Genomic DNA, 22,553 nt, shown 5'->3' with positions numbered 1-22,553 from the left:
ACTGCTGGCATTTGGAAAAGCTGCCAAGACCTGGCTATTTCAGAAAGTCTACAGGGATTTATATGATAATGTATTTCCTCCTGAAGTTTGTCATTATAACGTTATTGAGAGTGACATTCTTCATGGTGATAGAGGTAAAGGTTATTATTTTGTTTCTGTACTATATCATTATTTTAATATTTCTGCTTTACTGGAGTGTTCACAACTTCGAGTCACGTGCAACTGAAGTGGCCTACAAACATCAGAGAGGGAGAGAAGAAAGAAACTAACCAGCTAACTACTGGCTTTATTCACAAAGTCCCAAGAAAAGAAAAGAGACTCTGTATAACAACTTCTCCAGGAGAAGGTTTGCAGAAACCACAGTTTTACTTTGGCACAGGTACTTTCAGCAAACAACAAGGAAACCACAAACTCACACTGAAAAAGCAACGAAGCTGTGGATTTAGGAGACCAGAGATGTGAGCTACAACCTTCCCTGTGGAAACTGAGAAAAATGTGATCCCACTTACACACTCAGCGAGCAGCAATCATATTGGAGATAAAAGAGAGGGAATTTTCAGTCTCAAACTCACCAGACAAATATTATTTGTCCCAACTCAGTTTAAACTCAGGATATATAGTGATCTCTTACTCACTGTGTAAACTACTGGAGCTCTATAATATTGTTGCATATTATAACTACTAGTCCCCTTCAGATGTGTGAAGAAAGTGTGTAAAGGGTGGGTCATGTATTCCAGCCAATCCTACTCTCTCTAACCTGCACATGCAAGCCTGAGATTAGAAGATCTGCACAGTCTTCATATTTGTATCTGGGACCCTCCTGTCTGGATCATGCTGAGTGCAATGTTTGCACTTAAACATTCTTTGCTTAAGAGAAGAGTGCAACTTCTCTTCACAATGTGGGCTGAAGGCACAGAGATCAGGAAGAGCAGGAGGCAGGCTGCAAGTGTGGTTCTCTGTCCATTTTCATGTCTCCCCACATGTTCAAGCAAACAACTTTTGGAGTTCAAAGTCCTAAACTCATACCAAGGAAATTATAATTATGCTGATTCAGGAGGGAACTTTGACAGAGTCATGCACTGTGATATTTACCAACTGAATGTCTTGCCCCTGAGAAAAAAAGGGCTATGTGAGGTTAAACATTTTCAATACAGTTTGAAAAACAGAGTTGTCACTAATTCATAACCAATACTGGCTGTTCATATTTCTGTTGTTTTGCCCATAGTATGTTAAAAATATTTCTGAAATAAAGTCAATTATCAAAGTTAACACACAGCCTGGTGCCCTCCTTATGTGTTCCGATAGCAGCTCCTGTAAAAAATGCAGTGGGTGCCAGGTTGGGAAAGTCAAAAAGGGAACAGAAGTGACATACAGATAACGGACACTGAGAACAACTATTAGACACAATGTATGTTCTTCTCTGTGAGTTTTCCTGCCCTAATTAACTAGCTGTTGGAGTGAAAAGGGGTTGGATATGGAGTGTTTGTGTCTGGTGCCCCAAGACAATTTTTTAAAGAGATTATAACAGGCATACATGTGTAAGATTCAAAAATCCAGTTGACAACTAGATGGCAAAAATTAGAGCGCGCTCTCTCTCTGCTGTCATGTAGTGGTCATCCAGGAATTTGAAGCCTAAATTTGTTAGTCATATTCCGATTGCAAGAATGCATTCTGGTTCCTTCCCCCCTGTTAAAGTATTCCTGCAGAGAAACATTCAGAAAGAGGCAAGGTAGTTAAACAAAACAGAACCACTATAAAACATTTCTACAAACCCCTAATTTCCACTGGCAGTGAAAAACAATTCCATAGTTTACTTCCTTAGCCATCAAAATATCTAAGAGAATGAACATGCTCAACACTTCCCTGGTCCATTTCCAAATAAAAATCATCTGACCAGGCAATGAATGTAATCTCTGTCCTAAACACAGACTTGAGATATAACTGAACAGAACAAAGAAAATAAACTTCCATCAAGAATTGGACTAATTGTCATTGGGCTTTGTGATATAAGGTTGCTTTGGAGATAATTAGTATGAATGGTTTGTTTTTCAATTTGGTAAATGTCATGACCTATGGCTAGCTAATACATTTACAGCAAAACCCTGTGCTGCCAAGGCCTGCTGAATATCTACAAAATAATATTTAATCACATTAATACCAGTTTCATTCAAATGTAAAGTTAGTAAAACATATATATTTGTTCTTGGTTTCACTCACATCTTCATCCTGATTTGTGTTTTTATGTGCATGACACCCCCAGAATGACTCTCAGAAGCCTAGTGTGAGACCTGTGACCTGAAAAAGGTGCACATTCCTAGTAAATAGGACTGCACAGATTAATTCATACATTGGAAAGACATCACCTGCTGATTACAACATCAAACTATTCCAGTCAAGATAGACACAGATCAAAATTAGACATGATTAGTACAAAAATAAAAGGTAGCAATATTCAAAACTAACTTCAAATCATGCTTTCCATATCATTCTTTTCTGCTTAACTTCTGGTTTTTGTGGAAAGGAAAAGATGGAAGCATATTCTACAAATGCTGAAAAACTCTTCAGCATAATATACAGGACAGAACTCTACTGAACCTTGGCTCACCTTGAGACTCTTGAAAAGGATTTTGTTGCAGTGGTTGAAAACAGTATTATTTCAGCTGCTTTCATTTTGTGAAAGGACGTAGTTATACAAAGCACCTGAATCACAGAATAAACTTCAGAAGTAGCTCATCCTTTGTAGAAGAAAAGGTCCAAGACTTTGATCATCAGCCACCTATAAGCATTACAAATCCTAAATTAAGTGACGGCTTTTTTTTAAAAGCAGCAGTGACGTAGCAATAAAAGACATACTTAATGTACAATCATAGATTACAGTAGATAATGTTTTATTGCAGTTTATGACTCTAGTGTTTGCATATTTCACTATGTCTAACACACTGGTCCAGAAAAACAAAAGAAGGGTGTTAAGATACCAGTCTTTGCCTACTATAATTCCCAAAATAATGCTATCTTGGCATTTTGTTCATAGCTTGGGATAGTTTTCATGCATAAATTGAACCATTCAGATGAGATCTTGGACATCTTATAATGCACAATCTTTTCAAGACACAGTGGAAAAATACAGAGTTCAGTTAATGACCTAATGTGGAAACAACGGGTTTGAATATGTTTCACAATTGTCCTATCATTTGCATGGAATTTAAGTCCTAATGATTTCAGTGGCAATGACCAATTATAATTGTTGTTTATTAAAAGCACATCAAGCAAAAATACCTCCTAAGAATTAAACTGACCACCAGATGTCACCGACTTTCCAATACTCTTCAAAAATAAACATGCTGCAGTGGCACATATCTGAGACTCTGCCAATTCCATTAATTTCCTTGTGTTCCAGCATGAGTTTGCATTCCTGTGTTTGGGTTATTTAAATTATAACTCAAGTTAGCACTCTAGTCAATGGAATAGTATGACAATGAATTCTAAACATTGCTTGAAATAGAAATACATTCATTCTTTTCTAACAAGTATCAATACTGAAACTGAGAAGTGGAATGGCCATTTACACATCTCTAAAAATGACAGAGTTTTAATACATTCCATCCCACCACTGCCCCCGTGCATGCACTACACACACAAGAAATAATGACTATTTCAGTATACTGGGGAAGGCTACAAAGGGATTGTCCAGTTCTTGCATGGTAGGACATACTCAGGATCTTCCTATCAAATATCCAAAATGCTCTAAGGACACTGGGCATTAATTACAAATATAATGTTTGATATAGTATGAATGTCATACATATGTTAATGTTTTCTTATACATTTTTATGTTATAAATTCTTTTCATATGGTCAAAACAGGAAATTTATATGAAGGCATTTCATGTAGGCATTTGTATGAAGTGATAGACTTCCTTCCTAGGCCCTTATTTTTTAATTTTGAGCTCCTGGGAATTTTGCCATTGAAATGTGTAAGAACTCCTTTCACTTTTACAATGTAATCCTATATAGGTCTTCTCAAAAATAAACCCCATTAGCATACGCTCCCAGATAAATATACGTTATTTAGCTTTATAATCAAATTCAAGCACAGATACCTATTCTCCTTTGAATGTTTGAACTATGAACTGCTATAGAACTTCTACTGAAAAATTAGTATATATGTACCTATCAATAAATATGTATTTTAAAAACCCTTTCATCATATTTTAATCTTAGGAAACTGCACACACATATACACACAGGCTACGCCCCCTACCACACACACACAGACATACAGAGAGACATGCTTACAGTCTCCTGGTTTCTAGCCCAGTGCCTTAACCACTACGCTAAACTTGCTCTTGTGTGTGCATGTATGTATATATTAATTTGATTTAGATTGCAGAACTGCTTCTCCATACAACGGAGCATATTTTTGAGACAAAAAGGTTGCACTTTATGATGCTGTAACATCCTGGCAAATAAATTGAGGATTAGACTTAGATGTTGTTTGATACTATGTTTTATGGCCCTTATTCCAAATAGAAATTTCAACCATGCTTTGGGTAAAATATTGTTTCTTGAAATCAGCATGAACAGAGTGAATTGCTGACTGAGGCCATTTCTAAAATAGTTTCTAATTTAATTAGGATTAAATTAGGATTAAAGGAGAGAGAGGAAAGTTTATACTTTTAGAATGTCACATGCTTTTTCAAGAGTAACTAATTCAAAAAAAATCCTCATATTTTGTGGGAGAAAAGTAAAGTTGGCAGTCGGTACAGAGTTCCTTAATAATCCAATCACTGTCCTAAGGGTAATAGGAGTCAATACTGGTGATTTACAGGTTCAAAATGTATGTGTATCCAGATTGATCAGTCACATACAAACTGAACCAGAATCTGTTTATAAATGCATATTCTTGAACCTTCTAAGTATCTACTTCACAAATATCTACTTTCCGGGAGCGGGGTTGATAATTTTTGTTGTGATTTTTGTATCTTGGGTGCAGTCCAGAGTTCCTCCACTGGATTATAGTTTTTAGTATTAAAAAGGAGATAAATTGTTAAATATATAGGGAGTGATCATGTTAATGGCATTGAATTAATTTATTTTAAATCAAATATAAGTCCTTTTCCTGGTTCTGATCACTTTTTTGTCTAGTCCCTCCTATTTATCTGGAGTGTGCCCTTTGGCATACTACTCAAAGGCCAAGAAAGTCTGTCTGTCTGTCTTTTTCTTTTCCTGCACTGAGATCCCAGCACATCCTTGAACTGCTTGAGATAAATAGAATCTTGTAGGGCCATAGGCCAAATCTTTCACAGACAGTAGCAGACATCTCTCAAGAAAGGATTGTATTTTTAAAAAATCAACTAGTGAGGTTGGAGGCATAAGTGACCACACTGGATAAGTCCACATGCCATGCACCTTAAATGTGGTTGTCTGGTTAGTGATTCAGTACATTTTCAAACTGATTATTTTTTACAAGCATCTATTTGTTTTGTTGTTTATTAACTGCAACCATTTGTATGTTACCTCATCAAAGATTCTAGGTGGCTTAAATTTCATAAAAACATTAAAATCATACATTTTTTTCCATGTCAGAAGCACCTACCAAGGCGCTTCTGTATTGAAAGGATTTGCCGGTGATGTTACCACTGAACAGCATCATATCAGCCACATTGCAACCAACTGACATCCAAACTGATGCTTCCAGCCATGGGGCACCCTTTGTTTCAAGGACTGTATGGAAGAGCACTGTCTTGTTGGCAAGGAGGGGTTTATTTTAGTGTCAGAGGAAAAGATGTTCCAGAGTGAGGGGACTGCAACCAAGGCCTGCCTCTGCCTCCCCTCTCCTCAATATCTTGGGGTGTGGGAGAATTCTCAATATATCCTATCAGTCAGATGAGCAAGTTCTACTTAAAGCAAACACTCCTGAAGGCAGCAAGGATCTGAGCCATGAACGCCTTTATAGGTTGGCCTTGGAAGCTAACTGGCAACCAACACAGTTCACACAGTAAATGCATTATTCTGCCATATCTGCTCTCACATATCACTAAGTGGGCACCTGAATTTTGCATGAACTGTAGATTCCAAGTCACCTTCAAGAACAGCTCCAGGTAAAGTGAATGACAGAAGTCCAAACACAAGATGGTAAGGCAGGAGTTAATTGGACTTCCTAGTCCAAGAAGGTCCAACTACAGTAGTGCACAGTTGTGCACAGTTGGGCACAGTCTCTACTAGGAGCCAAGAGAATCCCTAGATTAAGCAGCTGCTCTTTCAGGGGAAGGGCCATCCATGTACAGCTGAAGTTGGAACTAAGATGGAACCAGAGAGCTTCTGAGGGGGCAGCACCTCATCTTGCTGGGATTCATTGTTCTGTCCTATCCAATTCCTCACAGCTTCCAGACACTGGACCAAGTGTTGCACCATATCTCCTGCTCAGCCCAGGATGGATTTATACAGCTCATCAGTATCATCAGCATACTGATGAAACCTCATCCGAAACCAACAGATGACTCCTCCTAGCAGTTTAATGACAATATTAAAATAATTAACTCACCCATCAGTATATGTGCAAAGTTATTCTACCCAAGGAAAAGATTCTGATTAGGACAGAGCCTTGTTTGTGTGTAGCAATATACACTGGAATAGGTGTAGAAACCTTTATAGGGCCCTGGAGCAGTTAGCAGGAATGGGGAAGAACAGGAAGCTAATCAGGATTAAATGTGTTTACTGACATCCAGTTGCTGTGCTTGTGACACACTGAACCACAAACTAGCCAGACTCATTTCAGCCAAGTGTGTTGAACAAATCCAGCCTATGTGACTTGTTTGGTGTATTATGCAAACTCAGAAAATTGGTTTAACAGAGAATACCATGGTGACTAACTCTGTAGTCCAAGTGAAGGGATATGAACCAGTTTCTTTACAAGGTTAACTGTCGCTTCAGGTTGTGGCCAAGTAGATAAACCTATCTGAGCCCCCTTAGCGCTTTTACGTGTGTTAGTGATGGCGGCGGCCAACTGTACTGCATAATCGCTGACCCTCACACCCATTTCCACGGGTTTTCAAGCAAGCTTTCACCGACTCCCCCATTTTTAATTATGTAAAAGGCAGATACTCTATTCCGTACACCGTTTCCCACCTGCAATTTCGAATGACTGCCCGCTTTACTCTGCGTTTTTATCTCGCTGCCTTTCAAGGTGGGAAACTGCACTGCAGAGGGGCTCATTTCATTTCACTGGCTTCGGGGTCGTGCCTAGCATTCTAGGAAGGAAACGGAACATGTCACCTTGCAGTTTTTTCTCTCCCCGCAAATGGATGTCTTAAACGTTTGAGAAGCCCGAGCGGTTAGAGTGGGATATGGTTGCATGCAAACTGCTGGGCGATCGGACTCGAAATCTGCAGATGCTTCCTGCTCATGCAGTGTTGTTTTACCCCCGGAGATAAACGGTTTAACTCTATCCTGCCCCTCTGTGGAATCTTTCCGATTGCGCTCTGGAGAACTAGGGGACATGCTACCGCTCTAAGCATTTTTGTTTTTTGTCCAGGCAGGTCACACGCCGCCTCGGTCGACGTCCAAGAGACATTCAACGTCGTCCGCGTGCGCTTGTCGAGAACCATTTCTCCTAGGCCGGGGAAGGAAGCATTATCACGCTACACTTTAGAGACGTTTACTACCACCTTCACCCCTTTCCCCCCCCTCTTTTTTGCAGCGTTTCGGTATTGGGCGCTCCTGGCGACGGTGGGTAGTTTGTAGACGCTCCCTGGCTACGGCTAGGCTGTTTGTACACTCCCGGGCGAGCGGCTCGCAGACGCTCCCTGCTCGGCCCGAGCTTCCTCACGCTGCAGTAGGAAGACAGCGGCGCTAGTAAGAACATCGCGTCCGGGTCGCTTCTCGTGGGCTCCGCTGCGGCAACTGGCTGAGCTTGGCCCTCGCAGAACTACAAGCGCCTCTACTGCGTTGCTCCATGTCCGGCCTCCCCGCCACTTCGGCGGGGGGGCCAAGCCCCGGCCCCGCTTAGAAAGCAAGATGGATGAGGAGAACGGGGGCCGCCTCGCCGGCGACGCCAGAAGAGCTGGTAAGAAGCTTTGCTTTACCCCGTCTCTCTGCTCCCTGTGTTCCGCACTCAATCATCCGGGAGCAGCATCCGCGAGCTCCGGGGAGGCGGCGGCTTTGGCGGCGGCGGCGCTCGCGCCGCGTGAGGGCCCGTGGTCTGCCGTGGCGTTGCTCGGCGCCGGTGGGGAGGGAGCCGATGACTCCTCCCTCCCGGTTATCCTGCCGCCGCTCTTTCCCCTGGTTGTGCGCGCTCTGGCTGTGGTCCGCTCGCGCGTTTGGTTAGAATGGGAAGGCGCAGCAGTTTCCTTTTCCTCGCACACGTTGAGGAGCGCGTTTTCTCCCGCTACACTGGAATAGGTAGGTTACTCCTTGGCTGCCTGCTCGCAGTTTCCTGCTGGGTGGGGAGCGTGTCTCCTTCCTTCCTTCGCTTACCTCTCTTCTCGGAGAAGCGGGAAATGAGCTCCTTTGTCCCTTAGCTTACGGGACACTTCCCAAAGACATTTTGTCTCCTTGTTCTGACGGGACTAGGTGGGTCGCTGTCTCTCCTCCTCTCTTCCGACCATCTCGTCGCCTGCTGCTTTGTCTTTCTCCTTCGGCGTCCAAAGACGACTTTTGCGCGCGTGTGTGAGAGATAATTATACCTGATTGCGTGGGTTGGGGCGAGACGGAAGCATTATTTTCCCTTTGCACGAAAGTGTTTTCCCCCTCCCTTGGCCAGAGATATAGAGCAGGTTGCCACACCTGCTTTTTTCTCGTTTTCCACGAAATAAAGGTTGGTGCTTCCTCCTCCCCTCTTTAGAGAGGTTGCTTATCCTCTATGATAATCACCACTTGCTGTTGATCCTCTCCTTTGCTATCTGGAGTAGAGTCACCGTTGAAGAGGACCCAGGAACAAGTGTAGTAGTCTTGCAGGTTGCGATTCAGTTGTTGAAAGGATCAGGAGGCACCTCCACCTATTGCTTGCAGGTGACCTTTAGTGTCTTATATTGCTGTTTTTCTCCAGCCTTTATTTTTGTAGGCAGCTGTTCTTTGTTCCCTATGAAAGGAAATGAGCTTTTCTTTCCCCTCCCTATCCCATTGGCAATGAAATGTTTTTTTTCCTCTTCCCAATTTTTAAAGGATAATTGCACCCCTTTAAGGAGTTAGCCTAGTAACGCTGAGGGTAGCCTCGGAGTAAAGAGAAGCAACAAAAAAACAACCACTTGTTGGCCTTCCCTTTATGCCCCATTTTTCCTTTGGCCTTGCAACTATGTGCTGCTTCTCTAAGGTTATAGCCAGAGGTACCTATGTAAGAGAGTTTAGCCCATATACTATTTTCCCTTTCTAGTAATAGTGGTAGGATATTGGCTTTTTTGGCTAAAGTATTAGTATTGAAAATGCGAGCAGAAATGTTATAACTGGTGTTAGGAGAATTTGTTTGTGCTTTGAGGACATCTATTGACTGATCAGTGTAGTCTCATGGCTAATATTCTGTGGGGAGTAGCATATCTAGGAAAATATAGCAATACTGTACAGCAATATTTATTATTTAGCCTCTCGTGCTTGATAATAATGTGACTGGTACCACACAAAAGAGTTTTCATGATGTGGTTAATACTCATTATTGTACAAATGGGGAGGACAGAGTCTGAAATCTTTTGATTGAAATTCCCTGGCCTTGTGTAGCATACTGCCATATTTTGTATTATTAATACAAATAATAAATTTACACTGAATTGAAAAGAGAAGAAAGATCTGTTCTGCAGTGTAATTAGGTATCATACAGCAAAAAAATGGCAGTAAAATAATAGAAGAGCAAGTGTACTTACATTAAACAATCATTAGTCATAATTTATCACAGGCAAAAATTCCCAAAGAAGGTTTATTGTGGTTGCATAAGAAATAACCTATGATGAAATACTAAGTTTTACCATTGAAATCGGGAAGTCCCATATGTATTGATAACCCATTTTTACAGAACATGCATTTAAACTTCATTCCAAAGTTTGTTCCTAAGTAATGTTATTAGCATATTCAAAAATGTTGAATGTTAGTTTTTGTCAACATGCTGCAGCTGGGAATTATCAAAGGGATAGGTTCTTTGAGCAATGTGCTATATTGTAAAGTATGCTGTGGTTTATTTGTCCAGGCTGGAATTCCTTGGTCAATCTTCCCCAGTCTGGTTTTATCCAAATGTGCTGGAACTACAGTCCCCAGAAACTGGCTGGGAATTATAGTCCCAACATGCTTGAGAATGCCAAGTTGAAAAAAAATTGTCTTGAATATACAATTCTCCACTGATGTCAGCAGGTGTCATGATTGCCTATGTGAAGTATCAACCCCTGCATATGGTCTTGTCTGTCTAGGTTAAATAATAGTGCTTAACATGCATGTGGTATATATAGAAGTATGATTTATTTGTCTTCTAAAATATTTTTAAATGTAACAAATGTATAGAAAATGTATATTTTATAAGCGCTCAGTATTACATTTGCTTTAATTAAATTCATTTTATGTTACCAACTTATTCAAAATACCAAGCATCCCAAAATTATTTATTCTGAAGACAGACCAAACAAACATCCTGTTGTGCTGCCATGGTTCAAAAATATATTGACTCTGTATTCCAGAGTTATTCTGATTCATTTGACTCCACATTAACCTTTCACTCTTCCGGATACTGTTAAAGTCTTAGATGTCTAGTAAATGAGTTGGGCAGTCTTTTTGGACAGGTTAGATGTTGGAAGCTCCTTTAGATCCAAAGCTCAACTTGCAGAAATGCGGAAGAATTGTCATTGTTCTCCATTTCTTCCTGTTAGGACAGTCTACTGACTTCCTTCCCATTTCAGTGAATATGCATGCCAGCTACATGGTTGGCACAAATTCTTTAAGAATCTGGGAGGATGGTTTTGTTTCCTTGAATGGTGGTTGTTTTTTAGATATTTGTTGTTTTTATGGAATTGCTCTTTTAACTCTATGAAGCTAACCCAGAGTTTGTTTATTGATTGATTTAATAACATAGTTGATTTGAGACATCTTTTATATCTAAAGTCTGGCCATATTATGCAGATCAACTCTATTGTCTTAAGTTGTAGCCCTGAGATCAAAAAATTAATTAGTGTAGGGTATTCTGCAAGGTTTGAAAAGAAAGATCTAAGATTGAATCTCCTCTATGGGAAAGACTCAAGATAGGGAGATGTATATATATATATATATCCTACAGTCCATGGGATGCCATAATACTGGAGCATGGGTATGTAGAAAGAAATGATGTCTGGTTCTCAAACCACAATTTTATAGTTTCAATTCTGTATTCATTTACCCAAAGAAAGCTTAATTGGTTTCAGTGGGACTTATTTTTGAGTAGATAGGCATAGGATTGACTGGCTACCATAAGAAATACCTTTTCCAGTCTGGATTCCCAAACTCTGTCAACTTGTATACATATACAGATTACTTGCTTGGATCTTGGATACCTGTCTAATATACTTGGACTGGGTGGGGGGGAATTAATGACTTAAGATGAATGTGAATTTTATTCAGACACCAAATAATTACTTAAACAAGGTAAAGGTTTGTTGTTTTCAGATTTTTTTTTCTCATAAAGATTAGGTTTGTTCAGTTCAGACATGCTTTGTTGACTGCCTAGAATCATTTCAGTGAGATGGATCGCTTATAAATCGTTTAAATAATACAGAGATAATTGAAGGTGTTAAGTGAACCTAAAGAGAACAAACTATATACATTTTTTTTTCTTCTTACTATGAAATGTTGTGAAGTATGCCACGAGAAGAAACTCTTCAAAACAAGTTCGACTAATCCAATCTTTTGGTTATAATAGGGATCAAATAGATTATGTATTTTAAAAATGTGTGTCCTAAAGGACAGGTCCTAGATGTAATAGCAGTCCCATTTATCTAAGGTGTCCTGGTGGGAAGACCCTGGCTCACCACTAGAGCATATGCTTTGCACATGAAATATGCCTTAATTTCAGACTTTGGCATCTTCATATGGGTCTGGGAAAACTGATTGGTTGACCTCATAGATCTCCAAAACACATTTTGTTAATCATAGCTTATTAAATGAGCTATATTTGGCAGGATTCACATTTTGTGCTAAGCCATGAATGATACTTTACCAAACACAAAGGCTGATTCACATAATGTGCCAAGCCACTGTGAAACTATATTATGGCTTGGCTCAACAAATATCTTAGTTGACACCTTGAAGGCTGCTAATGGTGTATCTGTATCAGCCTTCTCAGTCAGGTCTGTAGTATTGGCAATCTACAGAATTTCCAATTTGGAATTTTTGGCAATCTGAAGAGGACCAAATTTGGAGAGAACAGTGTAACAGTACTGAGTCAGCTGTTTGAATATAAGACAGCCTTCTATGCATTTGCATCTGGTAGTCTGAGAGACCTTCCCCATCTGTCAGAGAGTTCTGTTAGCCATTGTATCTAACAGCTGTGGTTAATAGATTCTAATACCTATTGATAAACACAGTGTAAATCTTGAGTATAAGAAACAAAAGTAAAGTCCATAAAAAGATAAAAATACATTTCAGCATTGCCATTATATGATAATGATTACTATCATAGTCATGTCAATGTGTGATTTGGAGAAAACGATTATTTTTGGAAAATTTATTATACATGATGAGGGGACTGAAATTGGCATCCAAGATGATTTTGTTGTACTGGCCTTAGAACTGACGATGAAGATATTAAAGTGGTGGATAGCTTCTACCTTTTAAGATCAATCATCAACAGTGAAGGAACAGGCAGTCAAGAAATATGCCATAGACTAGTACTTGGTAGAGCAGCCACGAACACCTTGGAAAAAGATATTCAAATGCCATTATGTCTCTATAACTACAGAGATCAGAATTGTGCAAGCCATGTTATTTCCTGTGACACTCTGTGAAAGTGAAAGTTGGGCTTTAAAGAAGCTGGATAGGAAGAGTATTGACACCTTTGAACGTTGGAGTTGTTGGAGAAGACTTCTGAGAATACCATGGACAGCCAAGAAAACAAACTGATGGATCATCGAACAAATCAGCCCAGAGTTCTCACTCAAGGCACAAATGACCAGGCTTAAATTATACTACTTCAGACACATTTTGTGAAGACCCAGCTCTCTGGAAAAGGCTCTAATGCTGGGAAAGAGAAGACAACGACCAGCAACAAGGTGGATGGACTCAGTTAAAGTGGTGATGAGTGCACCAGTGGGAGACTTGAAAGAACAGGATAAGGATAGATCATCATGGAGTAAATCTGTCTGTGGTTGCTAGGAGTCGAAAATGACTTGATGGCATATAATGATGATAAAATATTCATAGTTGGTATCCTTACCAAAAAAAAGGGGGGGAGGTTAACAAGTCATGAAAGAAATATTAAATGGAAGTCCAGAGTTTTATCCATGCATTTATGGTTAAATTATGTGCAAATATGTGCAAATAATAGTATAGTTAAGATTAAAATATTGCAAATTATATAAAAAGTTTCACTTAATAAAATCACTTGTCTTAAAATAAACTACTTTAAAAATAAATCCTAACAAGAAATATAAAATGTATCAGATCAGTGTGCAGTTCCATGCATTTTAAGCTCATGTAATTGTATTTAAAAATACACAAAACATTTTCTTTGTTTATATACATACACACGGTGGGCACAATTTATAATAATTTATCTTATAAAAATGATGCCAATTTGCATAGCACGCTAGGCTAAAATAGACCTGAGTGTTTATGATTCAGCCTATGTGGTAACTCATTCCTTGACCAAGGATGTTACTTGATCATATTAAATGGTGCTATTGTTTACGTGCACATAGTCTGTAACCTGAAGACAGCAATTCTATTTTGTTAAGTTGGGTTTTGTATTGAGAATTAATTCCTTAGTAGTAATTTGCATGGCTTAGATCCCTTCTTTTGTGTGCTACCAATAAAATTCCTGTAGTGAGAGAGCATTGTATGTATGCATGCATGCATGCATGCTTGTAAAGGATTGTCCTCTATGCTTTTGGTCTTCTGCATGGCTGTTAAGATCTAACATCTGACATATGAGCAAGCCTTTAGGGTCTGAGAAATGGGATTGTTCCTCCTGCAAGAAATGTTTGTTGATTATTGAACTTCCCACTGCTAAGGTTTTTATTTTTGATTAATTATTATTGTGGTTGTTATTGCAATTACGATTTTATTTTTAATCTGATAACTGAGGGAGATATATGAACCATGAATCAGTTGTTGATTGGAGCAACATATAAACCTAGTAAATAAACAAGCTTTCAGCAGCAGTATTTTTTAAAAAATCCTATAATCAATTTAGTTTTCATTATATAAAATATTAAGCATAAGACAGAATCTAGAATATTTTAATGTGATACTGGCTTTCATCCATCAAGCATGATCGCATAAGTTGATACATACTTAGTAATGAGGTTTCATTTCCCAGTTAAAAGATAATACCTGTTATGCAACAGATCTGTGCACTTTCCTTATGATCTGTGCATAATTTCTTACTTAGAATCATATAGGACAAAAGGAGTATTTGGGAATTTGAAACCATTGGTGCTAAAGAGAAGAAATCCTCTTAAGTATGGAGGAAAGCTTTGTACATTTCTTCTCTGACCTTTCTTCCTACTTCTGGGAGGCCCAATAATTACTTTAATGAGCAGTGAGAAGCTGCCTGCCTTGCTAGTTAATTTCCAGACATGCTGAGCCTATGGTTGCAGCCTCCTTAGGCCTTGCCTTACTCTTGCTATGATTTGCACAGGCTTTATTTAAAACTTCCATTAGAAATACTTGATTACAATAAGGTGTGACTCTTATTATATTTGCTGATCATACAATTACTAAATCAATTTTAAGTGAGGTAATTATAAAAGTAGTTCAGTTGCTGTGAATCTTTAATGATACTGGGAGGCTAAGCAACAGAGGCTAGGGTTAGATATGAATAGGATCAGATAAGATATTGTTGATAAATAATTGGCTCTTAAAAGATTTTTATTTGTACTGCTGTGATTTTCAGATGATGCACATAATAATAACTGGTTTGTGTAATAGACACTACTGCTATATTAGTAACATATTCAGAATAGTGAAACTTTCCATTTCAGTATTGCTTAGTGACTTACTTGTGTGTGAAACATAGCTACATAATTGAGCAATCATTGTGATACAAAAATACTTGGAAGCTAGCCAGGGAAATTGGGTTGTGGTAGCACAGTGATGAAGAATTTACAAATGATCAAGCTTTACTTAAGTTCCTAATGTGTTTTCTGAGAACTGAGCTCATTAAGGATTGATGTGGGGAAAAGGGTTTCTTGGAATTTAGGCTTCACTTTTTTCCCTTTTTTTTTTTTTTTTGGTCAAGTCTAATTTTTAAAATATACAATTCAAGGAAAGCTACTGTACTTGTAATGACTAATTGAAGTGTGTATGAGCACTGGAAATGTGTTGTATCTCCCCATGCAGTTAACAGTGATGGTAAATATACATTTAAATATACATGGTAAATATACATTTGACATGGTTTCCTATAATTTTCTCTGATTATCACAGATGGTTTGCCAGTTATGGTAATTTCACTTTTGTATGTTAAGCAATAGGTAAGTAGAGAAGGAATATTAGGAATATTCTTACTTTTACTGTCTTGTAGCCATAGCTTTGGCTTTGTTACTATAAAATCTGTCTAATTCCTTTTAACTTGTTTCCCGCCTATCAAAAAAAGCAGTGTTTTGGTAGCTTGAAAATAAGTTTGCAGTTTATTTCAGTAATTGTGAGTTGGCCCATTAAATAGGGTACATTAATTTAGAATTTAATGATATTATTTTAGTAGCATGCTATTTTGCTTGTATTTTGGGGAAATATGCTGGCCAAAATCCATATCTGTTGCTGTATGGTAGCCTTTTGTAATCCAGACATTAGATTTCAAATTCCTGAATTCTCACCAATGGCCAGGCTGACTGGGAAATTCTGGGACTTGAACTGTCAAATATTATGAGAATGCCAAGGTTTTGGGAAAGGCTGCTCTACTTTGATTAGACCCAGGTTCATCTTGTTTGTCATTCTGCTTTCAATTGTAGGCCAGAGATTTCCAAATGATAATACTTGGAGCACTCTGGATATTCCTTATTGCATTGGGGCCCATTTGATCAGAAAAATTCCCCTCTAGAGATGTATGCCACAGTACTGTTGAAAGATAATATAAGTTATGTATTTTACCCAACCTGTCTAAAATTTGCACTGTACATTGAATATCTGAAGTAGCCTTTCAGAGATACAGGATTATAACATTTATCTTCTATTGGTCTAACACTGAGTATTTCCATACAGCTTTGTTAGTGACCCAATGAATCATTTAGATTGTATCTACTAAGACTGGTACATATTTCTGTATCTAGGGCATATGGTTGCCAAAATTAAAATAAGCAATATGTCATTTTAAGTCAGTTCATACAGACTGGGAGCTGACAAAGGAGGGAAGCTGGTTTCCTCTGAAGCTGACAGAGAAAGAACGACAGATCCGCATCTTCGCTGCCTTTTACCCAGTGCTCTGTATTTAGTAAAGTGTTCGTTTAATTAAACGTATAGTTACTTCCTTTATTATCTTTTAAACCTACAAAACTACTCAGGGAATAAGTCACAGTGTCATGGACCAGGCAAATTAGCACTGCTAATATGGTGTCCATTAATATGCAGAGCCCATAGTACTCTTGTAGTTAGTTTTAAAGTTATAGTAGTTGAAGTTTATTATTCCAAATTTGAAGCTAATAAATTGTTAACTGGTTTTTCTGTTGTCTTTATCCTCAGTTTGTGGCAAGTGCTTGGTTGACGTCATTATTGACAACTCTAGGAAAAGCCTGAAAAAGTTGACATAAACCTCCTGCCTACATCTATAATAATATTTATTTTCTTTTATTCTAAAACAGCTTTCTTAAACTGGGACTCTCCAGATAACCTAGTTCTGGATGGGGTTGCACTGCCCCAGACAGACCCAGTGCATAACTTGGGGGTTCTCTTGGACTCACGACTCCTGATCGAAGAGCAGGTGGCAGTCGTGGCCACAAGGGCCTTTGTGCAACTTCCTGTTGTGCACCAGTTACGCACTTTCCTGGACTGAGAGGCCCTGGTCATCTCCCATATAGACTAATGTAACACACTCTACATGGGGCTACCCTTGAAGAATATCTGGAAGCTTCAACTGGTCCAGAATGCAGCCGCGTGGGCAATCTTGGGTGTTCCAAGGTTTGCATATGTAACACCTTTGCTGCGTGAGCTACACTGGGTTCCAGTTTGCTTTTGGGTCCAATTCAAGGTGTTGGTTATTACCTTTAAAGCCCTACATGGCATGGGACCAGGTTATCTGAGGAACCTTCTCATTCCCATCACATCGTCCCGTCCCACCTGGTCATCAGAGAGGGCATGTTACAGACCCCATCTATAAAAGAATTCCATCTGGTGGAGTCTCGGAAGCATCACTTCTCTGCAGTAGCTCCCGCCCTCTGGAACATTCTTCCCCCAGAAGTGAGACAGGCCCCATCACTCCTGGACTTCCGTAAAAAATTAAAAACCTGGTTATGTCAGCAGGCCTGGAACGGAAAGGGGACTAGGCACTCCTGGGGATGGCTAGCGTCATAGAATGATTTTGAAAGAGCCTGTTATACTCACAGACTGTTAGAGAACTGTCAGCCATCTGGATTTTATCTCATTTTTATTTTTAGGTATTTATTGTATTTATAATTGTTTGAATTTTAACTCTGTTTTTATTGTAAACCACCCAGAGTCCCTCCTTGAGGGGGAGATGGGCAGTGATAAAAAATTGATAAAATAAAATAAAATTACTGACTCAACATCACCCAGCCAGGTTTCAATTTTTTTCTTCTATTCTTTTTTCCCCTTTTAATTGTGTTTTATGGATACAATAAATACAATCTTGATACATTGTAATATGTCAGTACAGTGATGTTTATGTAACATATTTAAAGATTGACATTCTGTTATTTAGATAACTTACAGTATTAAAAACAGAACAGGAACAAAAGATACTCTATGATTATTAATTATAACTTAGGAAATCAACATTGCAAGCATTAAAATTATTTGACTTTTTCATTCAAAGGAGTATAACATTGGGGGGAAAAGACTGCTATGACTTGCATCAAAGTATTTGTTATACAATAAAGGTTTTGATCTTAAGCTAATTACTAAATATTAACATCTCCATTGCATTGTTACTTGGTGTGTATATAGACATGTTAACGAAAGGAAAAAATAGATGAATGGAGCAAATTTATCAATTAAAATACAAAAAGTGGAAAAAGTAGAAAAAGGAAAAAGATTAAAAAAAGGAAAAGGAAAGAAAATAAAAAAAAATATTAGGTTTCTAATTTCCCCTTTTTTATACATCTGCCAATTTCCAATATTTGTAGACATTTAGGCCCCCTTAGAAGCCAACTATAAATGATTATATTTGCCAAGCTGTGTGATGTATTGTATGTTTGGGAACCATTCTTGCTTAAATTTAGTTAATCTTCTATTGTATGTATGTGTGTCTATAAATACTAATACATATATAAATACTAATATATATGTATGTATGTATGTTAGTTTTGCCATTGCTGAGTATTCTCCAAGTTTAAGCTCCCAATCAGATATTGTTAGAATTGTGTCTTTCTTCCAGGCTTGAGCAAAATTTATTTTCGCTGCTATAAGCATATATCTCATTAAATTATGTTTCTTGTTGTTTTTTTCTAAGATGATACCTAGTAATAATAGTTGTGGTTTCATTTAAACTCCAAAATTTTCTGCATTATATTATGTATGTCCTTCTAGTACTTTTGGGTTTTTTTTATATATATCTACCACATAATAAAAGGTTCCTTCTGTTTTATGACGTTTCCAACATGTATTATTCTATGATTTATCTATCTTATATATTATTGATGGAGTTGTATATTATCTGTAAAACAGTTTGTACCAATTTTCTTTTAGGTTGTAACTTGGTGTGAATTTTATAGATTTAGTCCATAATTCTTCCCATTGCTGTGTTCTAACCGTTTCTTTAAAGTTTTGCATCCATTTTATCATACAGTTTTCATTCTGTCTCTGTGTCATAGCTAAGTAAAAGTTTATATATGCATCCTAATAAGTGGTGCTGGTTTTGCATTAGTGTTTCAAATCGTTTTTTTTAAAAATATCTCTTCTTCCTTGAGATCTGATTTTATCCTCGTGGCTATTTGTAAATACATCAGCCATGGTATATTTGAGCCTTCAGTAAGTAGATCTTGCTGTGTTTTTACTCTGTTTGTAGAATCTGAGTGAACCATATCTGCATATGGAATTACACTTTTCTTGCTGTAATTATCTCTGACGTGAAAAGCATTTGAAGGAGAAGTTAGAGGTAAAATTCTTAGGCTTATTATTTCCTTTGCAGAATTCTATTTATCAAACTTTGTGTAATAATAGGTCCTTTTAAGTTTTTAATCCTCCTTGTATTTCTCTACTGTAAGTATCTGTGAAATCCATTGGCTAAGCCAGCTCCTTCCAAACTTACCGTTCTGCTATTTGGAGATTTTATCCAGTCTGTTATCCATGAGATGCAGCTTGCTTTATGATACAGTTTCAAATTTGGAAGGTCGAGGGCACTTCTTTTTTTGGAATCTTGTAGGACTTTTTGTTTGAGTCTAGGTCTTTCCCCACTCCATATGAATTTATAGATAGTCCTCACTTAAGAACATTTGGCACTGGAATTTCCATCAGTAAGCGATGCAGTCGTAAAGTGCAATGTCACGTGACCACATTGCTTAGCGATGGCAATCACGGCAGTCCCTGTTGCCATTGTTAAATGAAGATCGTGGGTTGTTAAGTGAACATCTCATATGACTGAGACCTGTGACTTCCTGCTGGCTTCCAACAAACAAAGTCAGTGGGGAAGTCAGCAGGAAGTTGGAAGTCCCGGGTGGCTTGCAAGCAGGCCAGCTGGTGGGTGAGTATTATGGAGAGTGGCCAGGGAGGAGAGGATGCTGTACTGCAGTGCAAGTGTGGCCGGCAGGGGAAGGGTGCTGTAGCAGGGGAGAGGTTGCTGCGATATGAGTGTGGCCAGGCAGGTGGGCGTGTGCTACGGATTGCGGGCAGAGGGGTGCTGCAGGCAGGCACACGCTACATAGTATGAGATCCCTGTAGTAGTGGGGCTTCTCAGGAGAAAAAGCGGGAGTGACTTATGACCTTCCCTGCCAGCTTCCCCATTAACTTTGCTTGTGGGAAGCCAACAGGGAAGGTTTGCAAATGGCAATCATGTGACCATGGGACCCTGCAACTGTCATAAATGCAAGCTGGTTGCCAAGGGCCCAAATCAGAATCACATTACTGCAGGAGGTTCTGCGACAGATGGAACTTCAAGGACTGGTTGTAAGTACCACTTGTTCAGCACTGTCACAACTTTGAACGGTTGCTGAACAAGTGGTTGTTAACCAAGGACTACGTGTACTAACAGTTTCTTGTCATTCTTGTAAAATTCTCTCTGAAATTCTGATTGGTGCCATTTGAAATAAATAGTTTATGTTGGGTAGTACATTCATTTCGATAATTGCAATAGATCCTAACCAAGTTAACATTAGGTTCCTCCACCTTTCAAGGTCTCTCCATGAATTCTAAAACCTGTTGTTTGTTTATCACCTTGGACTTTTTCTGCCAATATTTCTAATGCAATGATGAATAGAAAGGGAGAGAGTAGACATACTTGCCTTGTTCCTTTACTGATTTCATGCCCATCTGGATTTCATGCCATAGTGTCCTGATTTCTAGTCCAGCATTTAACTACTTCCTCTCATTTCTTGTGAAACATTTGAGTGGTGCGTTTACTTTTGCTTGGTGCATGATGGGAAACAAAATACAAAATAGAGATTGCCATGTCTTAGTCATTTAGATCAAATTTAACATGAAAGTTTCTCTTTTTCTTCAAAGAAGGTTGAAGAAAATTATAATGGAACACTTAAAATATGTCTGGCGAAAGAGGCAGCTTCTGTCATAAAAAGTTAACACATCTTAACAGCTACAAACTATTAAACAGTTTTTGTATGTTTTCTCTGGAAATGTGTCTTTGCTGATTGAGTAGAGAAAGTGACTATAGCAGTGTTCCATATCGGTATTCTGTTGAGGCTGAGGTTGCAGTTAGTCTCCCTCAGGAGGCTTTATCAGTATTGTTATGGTTATTATGCCCAAGATGTTTTAGGTTTGTTTTGAATATAAACTAACCTGAAGGAACTTGGTTTAGTAAAATGTGGTTATTTAGTTGTTTTCTGCCAAGTAGTGTTCTCTGCTACTTTTTCCACTTCTGCCTTAGGTAAAGAAGTTTTAACAGTGAGAAAAGAGTAAAAGTGTGCATATGCTTTAAATAGAACTAGTTAAGCGGTTCTATTATGGAGGGAGATGGCCATAGAATCTGTTTCAGAAATTAGAGCCAACAAATCTACAAAAGTTATCAGCTTTACTTACTTACTTACTTACTTCAAAGACTTATATAGCTGACCATTTTATGCACTATGGCCCTGTGCAGCTTATAAATAGCAATAAAAACAGCAAAATAAATAAATAAAAATGTTGCAAAAACTCCTGGTACTCCCAAAAACAACAAACCCCCACACATCAACGAACAGTTTCACTGGGCTCTGGCCTTGCTCTACCTCAACACTGGTGGGAAAAGCTAGCCCTTCCAGGCTTTCCAGAAGGGTAGGAGAATAGGGGCCTGCTGGATCTCAGGGGGAAAGGTGTTCTAAATTAATTAACTTCAAGTAATCAAGCAAAGATGCTGTAGATAATGGGATCATTTTGTCCTATGACCTTTTTGCTCACCAGAATGGGAGTGGTTACTTAGGAGTGGAAGAAAAACTGGAATATATCCACAAGGGTATCCCCCTCTTTGTGGGAAAACAGAACAATGTATTTTTGTAACCGAAGAGACTATAATAAAATTACGCATTTCTGAAAAACCTGGCCGCTTCCAATTAAGGAATATACTGAATTGTAGTTACCGAACAGTCTTTTGGTTTCCCCCCCAACATCTACCTCTTTGCTACAAATCGGATGAGATTGTTAGGTAACTATGAAAAATGTTATTTGGCTCCCTCAAATTCCAGCCCGTTGTTTCTGAAGGACTTATTGTTGAGAGTTACTGGTTTGAAAACAGCATTGGAAGAACTGGTTAGTCATGTCACATTCTTCTTAGATCGTAAGTGCTATTAGAAGTGTGCTTGGGGGCATACCAGATGTTCTGAGAGTTGCACTTTACCTGTGTTTGCAAGTGAAATCAGAGATAGTCAGCATGGATCTTTGTCAGCTTGAATAACAAATGTGATCTTTATTTTTCATAATGAAACCTTGATGCTGACACTTCAGCCAGTTACAGCTGGATTTTAATCACTGCTTTCTGGAGAAGATTGCTGAGCATAAATGTATTCCTTATCCCTGTTAAAAATTAAAAGCTCAGATCTTAAGATAAGTTAACATACAGAAAGTCATGGAAAGAAA

General features: G+C 38.5%; 1 protein-coding gene across 1 annotated transcript in view; it reads left to right on the top strand.

The window, feature by feature from the left end:
- The first annotated feature begins 7,761 nt into the window (after positions 1-7,761).
- MGAT5 (alpha-1,6-mannosylglycoprotein 6-beta-N-acetylglucosaminyltransferase) overlaps positions 7,762-22,553 on the top strand; it is a 157,741-nt gene continuing 142,949 nt past the window's right edge. The window contains exon 1 of the mRNA XM_063288708.1: positions 7,762-8,064. The gene's annotated coding sequence lies outside the window, so the exon portion shown is untranslated. The remainder of the gene's footprint in view (positions 8,065-22,553) is intronic.

The sequence above is a fragment of the Candoia aspera genome, chromosome 1, assembly GCF_035149785.1.
Source record: "Candoia aspera isolate rCanAsp1 chromosome 1, rCanAsp1.hap2, whole genome shotgun sequence".
In the NCBI taxonomy this organism is placed as follows: domain Eukaryota; kingdom Metazoa; phylum Chordata; class Lepidosauria; order Squamata; family Boidae; genus Candoia; species Candoia aspera.
This window is presented reverse-complemented; position numbering and strand designations above follow the sequence as displayed.